The sequence below is a fragment of the Acartia tonsa genome, chromosome 8, assembly GCF_053477335.1.
Source record: "Acartia tonsa isolate MP-2025a chromosome 8, ASM5347733v1, whole genome shotgun sequence".
Classification (NCBI taxonomy): Eukaryota; Metazoa; Arthropoda; class Copepoda; order Calanoida; family Acartiidae; genus Acartia; species Acartia tonsa.
This window is the reverse complement of record NC_137267.1, coordinates 49365162-49374773: the sequence shown is the minus strand read 5'-3', so window position 1 is coordinate 49374773 and position 9612 is coordinate 49365162. Positions and strand designations below refer to the sequence as shown.

At 29.5% G+C, this 9612-nt stretch overlaps 1 long non-coding RNA gene across 1 annotated transcript; it reads left to right on the top strand.

Annotated features, from left to right (window-relative positions):
• The first annotated feature begins 5182 nt into the window (after positions 1-5182).
• On the top strand, positions 5183-8991 carry LOC145327189 (uncharacterized). Its single transcript, XR_013882104.1, has 2 exons — positions 5183-6521; positions 7332-8991. It is a non-coding gene; the product is annotated as an uncharacterized LOC145327189 (long non-coding RNA).
• The last annotated feature ends 621 nt before the right edge of the window (positions 8992-9612 follow it).

The window sequence follows — 9612 nt, the reverse complement described above, 5'->3', positions numbered from 1 at the left end:
ATATTGGTTTATAAAAAGTTCTAATTTTACTTTAGACCTGCTACCTAAATTTTATTCTATTCTTTATCAACACACACACAAGCAGCTATTTCATAAGCGTTGATAACGAACTAATGCACCTTTCCATAACTTGTTTTTTAGGCCTAGACTTGAAATAGGCCTGAAATAATATTTTCCTACATTTCCCATCCCTTATCCCTGGATTCATGGTGCTCCCAGGAAAGACCTTGGGGATTGGAATCAGGAACTTTTGTCCGTTTAAAATATCTTGTTCCTAGCCTGTGAAAATCTCAAAAAACCTCTACAAATTGGACAATTCTGAATGAAGCCTAAAATGGTGATTCTTTAGTCATTTCTAAGGCTAGGAACGAGATATTTTGAAATAGACAAAAGTTCTACTCCTTATTTACTATTTATTTGGATTTTTTACACAAGACAATTTTGCTTAAAAAAGTATGTTTTTGAAATATTCTTTTATCTAAAAATTTATTAGTTTCTATTAGTAACAAAATCAATTAGATTTTTTATTTCTGCTAAAAAGGTTGTTTCATGTAAAAAGTTTGAAAACTTTAGCTCTCAAAATCTCTGCTTTTATTGTGGGTAAAATTAAATCTACAAGCATTCTGCTGAGGAAATATGATAATTCTGATAATGCATTACAAAATAAGGGCTGTAAAACCATAGAACATCTTTTTTAGGAGTCATTAAAAAAAATTAACATACAGTGTGTGTTTTAAATGGAAAAAAATATTGCTTTATTTAACCCAAAAAGATATGCTTTGGAAAAACAGGCATTTGAGGAATAATTTGTTGAAATCTGCAAAAAAAAAATTTCTGATACAAAACTCTACCTACCTATGAAGCAAATAAGATATTGATAATTTCTGTCAACCATGAGTTGGTCAAATTTAGTAATACTTTACTTAATTAAAGAAAAACACATTATGGATTATAAATGACTATTAAGGACAACTACAGCCTATAACACAATTGATGGGTGTATCCTCCTGTTCAGTTGTTTCTACAGATACAACATGGTGGCACATGCAGAAAAACTATTAAAAGAAGGTTAATTTACTTTAAGAGGATAACGGCAAAACTTGTATTCCCTTATTTTAAAATTATTCTCTTGCTCTCTTTTTCTTTCACTTTATTTTCTCTTGCTCATGCTTATCTTATCATTTTAAAAAACTTAACAACTTGATATTACTTAGGTGATAAAGACTCTTGTGTTTAATAGCTATTTTATATATAAGTCTTGTGTCAGATCTGATAATACTGATTGATCTCTTGTTAATTATTTTTTTTATTATACTATATGATAAATGATTAATTTTTACTTTTAGGGTTTTGGTTTGTAAGACTTTCTTTTTATTTATTTTCTTTTTTCTTTGGTTGCTTGTCCATGTTTATTGCTTTATACTCTTTAGACAGAAAGGTAATTTTATTTTTACAATCATTATATAAAAGTAACAGGATGTTTGTGAGTTTGTCTATCTGGATCTTGCTAACTGCTGAACTGCTTCATTAACAGTGTTGATTCTCATAGGTCAGGAAAGGTTAAGGATTATCTTGTGTGGGGGAGGGGAAATTTTTCCTCATACATTTTCTTTTTAAAAATAATATAGAAAAAGGGATTGAATTCACCATCCCAACCCCCTCAAGTGCTACTAGGGGTAATCTAATAATGAAAAAAAACAGTCTTCAAAGGTGTTGAAGGTTCTCTGATGATAGTTATAGTAATTTCCACTTTCATTTCATCATTTAAACAGTGCATATTAAATGTTAAATCTTTTTCAGAAAATTGTATATAATGCTAGTAAACTCAATTTTAAATCTTTCATGATGTTTTTCTTTAGGAAAAAGGTGCAAAAGTGATACCAATGATAGTGCAACTTTGTGACATGTAATTATATAATTTTTATATTTAAGCATGTATTAGTTTATTAGCAGAGCTAAATTAAACCATTGAAATGAGTGGGGGTTGAAGCCTTTCCTTACCCTCTTCCTAAAATTGCTAATATAGGGTGGTTAAACAGTTTTTTTCTTCAAAAATTTGTAAAAAATCTCAAGATCATGTTTAATTGTAAACAATTTTCAATTATCATAAAGATATTTTTAAAAAATTATTCTAGGCGAACAAGAGATGAATTTATTGAGCTCCCAAGAACTGAGGCAGGGGCTTTGATATATAAAAGTTATCCAAAAAGTTAAAAAATATAAGTAGATGGTTTTATATGTGAGTAGTAAAACAATAAGAAGCAAAGAAAACAAAACAAGTTTTATAATTTAAAGTTATTTTCTCCTGTATTGTTATAATTTAACCTCTTAGATGCATTGAAGGACAAACAAACAGACTATCCATGACTAAGTAGAAGTTGCATTTCTCAAACACTGTTTTCTTAAATGTATTACCCAAAGACCAAACTGCATGCAAGTAAATTCAGTATACAAATTGTTATTACAAAATAAATTATAAAAAGCCATTCTCTGATACTATTTAGAAAACCAACATTGTTCTTGTATTTTATCCTATGACGCTGTTAGGATTTCTGGCACTTTACAAAGCAACATTAAACCATGAAAAGTAACTATATTTTAGTGGAAATTCTCTTTAACTAGGGTGATTTCATTTGTCTTTCTTCCACAAAAGATTTTCTAGGCAGCGGGGACATTTGTCTCAAAAATCCCCCTTTTGACCTCATAAGAATGAGGGAATATCCATATCTTTTATAGTGGTTTTCTTTCCCACTTCTCCTCTCATTTCACGGTTGATTTTTTATTAAATGAATAAGTTAGGGTACAATGTTTGGCACTTTCAATATGAGTAAATGATAATAACAAAGCCACAGAATACGATAATACCTTCAGAAAAATCGATGAAAATAGTTTTCATACTAAATTTTGGTTTTTTATATTTTTTCTAAAATGTCATGACAGAAGATGTAAAATGTCGTCTTAGTTTTTTGAAAGGATTAATCTTCTCTGAAATCTAAATTATCAAAATATTTTTTTTGGTAAATGATTATACGATATATGTCAAACATTTTATCAAAAAGAAATATTTAAAATTGTGAGGTAGAAACCTGAATAATTTTTCTTGTGGAAATAGCTTTCTGCAAATGTTGATAAACATATGTCTGCTAGCATTAAGATGTTTGTACTGCCAATACACGTTGGGTTTTATTTAAATAATTTTTTTAAAATGTTCTTTTTTTTACCTCGTATACCAATAACGAAAATCTGATTCACTTATAGTCGGAAATTCATTATGAAACAGGGGACATGCACAAAATTTTTGAGCCCTGATCGAATAGGAGCTGAGATAATAGGGGGGCAGGCGCCCGACTGATAAGGGTTAAATAGAAGTTGATTGAATATTGGTTGGAAAAGGTGATCATTAACCACCCCCCCCCCCCCCCCCCAATCGACTAAGACTCGCCTACGGCCCGATCTTTTAGGATTGCTTTGTAATTCACATTTTTGAAAGTCTTTCAACAGTATACACAGCAAATTCTCTCTTTTTTAACTAACTTTCCGAATAATATACCTAAAGCATTTGAATTAACAAAGGATATGCTAATATTTTTACCATTCAAGTTTATTTAATATTCTAATAAATAGCGCGACCCTCCAAGTTATGGCTACTTTTCATGAACATATGATCTAAAGAATAAGCTCTGACGCAATGTCATGTAAGGATATTATAATATTCATTAAAAAAATTGTTATTTTTGCATATATGTTACATTTTACAGTGTTTTGTGGCTCAAAAGAAAGACAATTGAAATTTATTTCATATTATATAGTTTAAATTGCATAAGATAACCTAGAAATAGTAAAAAAGTCCCTTTCTTTTTTTGTCGTAAAACAGAAATCAACAAAGATTTTTATTAAAAAACACCTTAGTGTAAAAATTAAAAATTTTAAATATGGTCACAAAAAGATTCAATTAGTTTATTAAATGTTTCATTTTCAGCAAATGACGATTAATCTCTATTACAAAGAATAAAGTGTAAAAAGATATTCTCGTTTTAATTTTAAGCAACTTAAAATGCATTTTAATACCGTCTAATGATTTATTTTTTAAAACATCATTTTATAAAATGTTATTGATTTTTAAAGTTATATATTAGAATGTTTTTAAATTTTGTTAACATTTTGTTTTAAATGTAGAAAATTGGTAATTCTAAACATTCAAAAAATGATTTTATTAAATTTTCATCACTTAAATTGCATGTTTGATGAAATTTTCAACTGATAATTCAAGAAAAATCGTTTAAGTTTTATTATATTTTACTTTGAAATGTTAAAAAATATAATTATTGTCAAAAATGTGGAAGTTATACTTTCCTCAAAAAAAGACCTAAAACATGCAAATTAACACGTGTAATGAGATTTTTTTTCTTTCAGGTTTAATTTTAAGTAATTATTGATATTTTTTGTAAAAAGGATTTTATATAAAAAGTTTTAAAACTCGGGTTATGTAGTGGTTCTAAAAAAGGTTGCGAATTTATGCAATTTTCTTGCAAAAAAAATTTTCTGGGATTTTAAAAATAGCAAAGGGTGTTATTAGACGTACTTACAGATACAATTGCTAAGTCATTTTGGCCAAACACTAAAATAAAGTTTTGACATCTGAGGGACCAACCGTGATTTGTCATTTGGTTGATTTTTGAGAAACTTTTTCCTGCCACTTTTCTAGTCCATGCAGGGCGTTAAATTATATCATACTAGCGGCTTCGCCCCTAGCCTCTAGGGGCTTCGCCCTATATAGTTATGGGAAGTCAACCCTTCTTAATAGAAATATTCAAAATTTTTTTCTTTGTTTAATTACTCTGTGGTAAAATTAAACCCAGGTTGTGCGCTTTATGCACAAAAATTTTGATTTGTACAAATTTAACCCAATTTGTTTGCCGTATACACAAAAATTTCAATTTGTAAAAATTAAACCTAGGTTGTTCGCATACACAAAAATTTAAATTAGAAAAAAAAATATGTTTATTTTTTTTTTGGGGGGGGGGATTCATGGGGGCTTCGCCCCATGTTGCAGTGGGGTTCCCCCACCCCAATTACTGGTTTTTGTTTACAAAAATTTTAAAAAATAAAAAATTTTGGAAGTGGGGATTTTCTTATTTTTGGGGGGTTTGGGGTGTCCCACCCCCCAAGAAAATAGCTTAAAGGGAGTGTGAAGCTAAAAATTTCTGTTAATATACGTAAAGAAGAGTATTTTTAAAAGAACATTATCTAAAAAAAATATCTGAAAGTTCCTTGTATAAAAAAATACTGACTTTTTAAACCCGAAAAAAACCCGTTGGGGAAGGGAAGAAAAATTTTTTAAGCGGCTTTGACTACATTTTTACTGTTTAAATCTATTTCCAATGACAATTTAAATATAAAATGTAGTTTTAAAGTTTTCCTAACAGTGTCTAATCTGTAGTGTGATATCAAATTTTTATTTAATTGTTTTGTTATTGTGTAATTGTCGATAAATGAAGTATTTTAAAATGGAAATTATCTGGATAATGTCTATATTAGGCTAGTACTTCCACAAACATCCTTATACCAATTTATAGAATTGATAGAATTTGACAAATTTCTCCTGAGTATTTTTTCCGTTTTCATTTTAGTTACTTATCATAGTATAAAAGAAAAAAAGTTTGTTTTTCATAGTCTTATACTGCTGTAATTATATTTATCGCAAAATAGTATGATAAAAATGAATAATTACTTATGTTTTTTTACAAATAATCATTTGGGTATGGGTTAAAAATTTTGACTGATATTTTGTCCATCTACCTCTCTCCACAGATCAATTTGTAGCAGCTGATTTTTGTTATTGTTTTACTTATGTATCAATCGACAATCATATCTAAGATTTGAAAGTTCTATGTTTTATATATATATCCGAGTTTGTTTCATATAATAAAATGATTTTTTAGAGTAAATTGAGCTTTTAAAAAATATTAACAACAAAATTAGTGAATGCAGAATACCTTGTTCAAAACTATAAGTCGTACAAACTAAAATTGGAAAATGTAGGAGGGCTTTCCTTATATATTTTCGAAGAATCAGGATTAATAGTTTATATTCGTATATATGTTTAGGTACAATAAACAAAGCGTATCCAATCCATTCTAATGTGACCATTTCCAGAAAAAAAGTTAATTAAGGCCAATCAAGTTAATTATAATGATTTTCTTTTACGTTTTTTTGATGCGATTATGTTGTACTCTTATACCATATTAATTGCCTTGATACTCTATATTTTTTGGATTAGTAGGTATAGCTAGACGACAATATCTTTTTTTCGCAACATTTGTCATGTTTAATTCATTATTAATTATACAAGAAATGTGGTTTCGCCAATTTATCAAGTCAATTAAGTCAAGCTACGCCCCTTACTCTTGCCTATTAATAAGACTAGAATATGTTTGATTTTACATTTTAAAATTTCAGAAATAAAGAATATGAATAACCTCTAAGTTGAACCACCTCAGTATTTCTTTAATTTGTGAAAGGTATATATTTGATACAGTTTGAGCTGAAAGCCAAAACACGTCCGCTAGTGGCTTGTAATAAATATGGGTTTATTTTTTATTGATCAAAATTGTTTAAACATAAATATGTAGAATGTTTACTTATTTAATGTTTTTTTTGGGGGGAGGTAATTTTTTCAACAGGCGATTTCTCTTGGGAGTGTGGTGGTATCCTCCCACAAAATACTTATAAACCTTCCTGGAACCTATCAAAAGCTACCCTGTTAAGGAGAACCCAATCGGTTCAGTGGTTAGCGAGATCCTTCAGTGCAGACAAACAACAAACATCCTGTTACTTTATTAGAAGGATTTAAGTCAATCATGTTTGAAATGTATTAACATCACATTTAATTAGTGGCGTACATGGAGTTTTGCGAGGGGTTTGTGAAGCGCAATTGAAAATTTGCCTCCTCCTTATACAAAAATCGATGGGGCTAAGGTACAACAGACAACAAAAAGGTGTATTTTTGGTGTCAGGGGGTTGCCTACGCCCCCCTATATGTCCATCCACCCACTCAAAAATCAAGTGTCCTTGAATTGAAAAATTAATGTGCGGATTGCGCAATTTTTTTTACATTTCATGGGGTGTATCCAGTCCACCCCCACTTAATTTTGACTGGGGTTGGAAACAACCCCTTTCTGCACGCCTGTGATTTTATTGAAAAAACGAATAATTAAGGAGTAGATAAACTTCGGAATAAAATACATGTTGGCCTTCAAAATTAAATCAGCCCAAACTTGACATTTACATTGTCTTCAAACTACCTAATAAAACTATATTTTTTTGTTTAGACGACGTGGACAGTGATATCTAGACAAACTGAAGCTGATGATACAAAATCTAGAAGCGTAGTCAATAAGAAAGATGTTCAATGGTTCAATTATGACAATCTCAATTTTATATTAGTACTTTTTTCTGTTCAATGATGACAACTCGAGGGGGAAGGTATTTGTGTTACTTCTGAAACATAAACTTATTCAGCTTACATTTCTTGGTGTCAAATGCGATTGCACGCCTCTGCTACTGGAATTTTTTTTTCTGTTGACATTAAATCCACATGTATGACTGAAAGTGGACTACAAAAGCCAGTAATTTTAAGGCTTGCTTCTTTTAAATATAGTTAAATTTACGAAAAAAGCATGACAACAACCATAAAAGCTAATGGACCTATGAAGCTTCTGGTGATTATTGTAGAGTTGCTACGCATTTTAAAATTTATATCTAACGGTAACAGATATTTGATTATTACTAACCCGCCACCGTGGCGCAAAACACATGCACTCGTCGTCGGGGAAATAATAGGTTCTATTCTCAGCATAACACCCTATCATAGTTAAAGACGTTAAAATGGCTCCTACTGCTGCTATGACAGGTGCACGACATAAATAGTTAGAGTAGGGGGAATGCCTTAGCCCAAAACAGGCGCAACTCATTACCATGCACAGTTAGGATTTACTAGATTGGACCCTTCACAACTCAATTAAGACGCATGGTTTTAAAGGTGCATGGAGAGGTCTAGAAACTGAAGCGACACCAAGCCCCCTCGAGGTCTTCCACAAATATTATTATGACAATTTTATGACTATTCTAACATGCCTAAATAAACAATAGTGGTATCCACAGACTGACCCTTATTGTAGAAGAGTTTTTTTTTTTAAAATAATTTGGCACTATAGTCACTATACAAGCCTAACTTGTGATTTTTTTTGTTATATATGTATTCATATTTATTGATATTATTTTCATAAAACATTAGTCCAGTCCATATTTTTTCATTCATTTAACTAACAACACTTTCTTTGCTTCTTGCAATGTATTTGTACATGTATATAAGTGCAGTCCACTTTCTAGTAGATATTCAAATAATAAAATTTTTTTAATGTCCAGAAACAATAGAATTATTTATATTCTGATTTTTTGTTAAATACACTTTATGAAAAGATCTAATTTTGTAAAGGGATAGTTGTATGAAGTGCATTTCAGAAAAAAATATTTCAAGCAAAACTTACAAATATACCATCAAACATTTTTAATTTTGTATTACACTAAATAACAAGCAATTAGACATCACTAAATTAGTAGTCATGCTGTTTTGTGAAAATAAGCTAGCTATATAAATTGCATGTATCTCAAAAATACTATTTTTAATTATAATATTTTAAAAACTACGTGGTAAAAATTGAAATTCTTTCAAATATATGCCATATAGATGTAGTTTCAACCATTGACCAGAAAAAAATATGCAATTCACTAAATTAAGTTCAAATGCATTTCGTGCAACTATCCCTTTATCTTTCTTTTAATTTTACCTATAATATCATGGAATTACTCATTTAAATTTTGTAAAAGAAAGTGTGATTATGGACTATGTTTGCATTTTCATATTATGTTAAAACTGTGATATATATTAATTTATTTATGTCTATTAATAAAATAAATTTTTTAAAAAAATTCTTGATCTATACATTCTATACCTAAATCAATCAAGCCCAACTTGTAAGATTTAACATATCCAACTTCGAAATTATTAGATATAGAAAAAAAGTATAACACCATCCATAAGTAGCAAAGCCAAAAAAATCAAGGAATGTACTAACATCTTCACTGAAGATGTCACCAGTTTACCTCCAGTAGCAGCTGAGATGATCACAAATACCCAATAGCATTATGGACTGACTGACAGATAGACAAAAGGGAATTCTAGAATATCTTTGATACAAATAAAATCAAATACTTAAAATAACCTGACACTTAACCTCCAAATGACTTGAAAAGGTAAAAAAACAGTAACTAAAATAAATACCTAGTTTTTATGAAAACCGATTCCTGTTTGAAATGAAACAAGAATGACAACATCCATAAAAGCCAAGGTCTTAATCGGTAGGATTAACATTATACCTTATTGTTAAAGTAATCAGTATTAAAATATCAGATAAATAGGATAAATTAATAAAACCAAATTTGTTGTCAAAAAGGTTAAAATCAACATGTTTAAATGGACGTATGGACATTCCAGAGACGAATATGGAGTTGCTACGCTTTCAAAATCATACCTTACTATTTTAGGAGTCT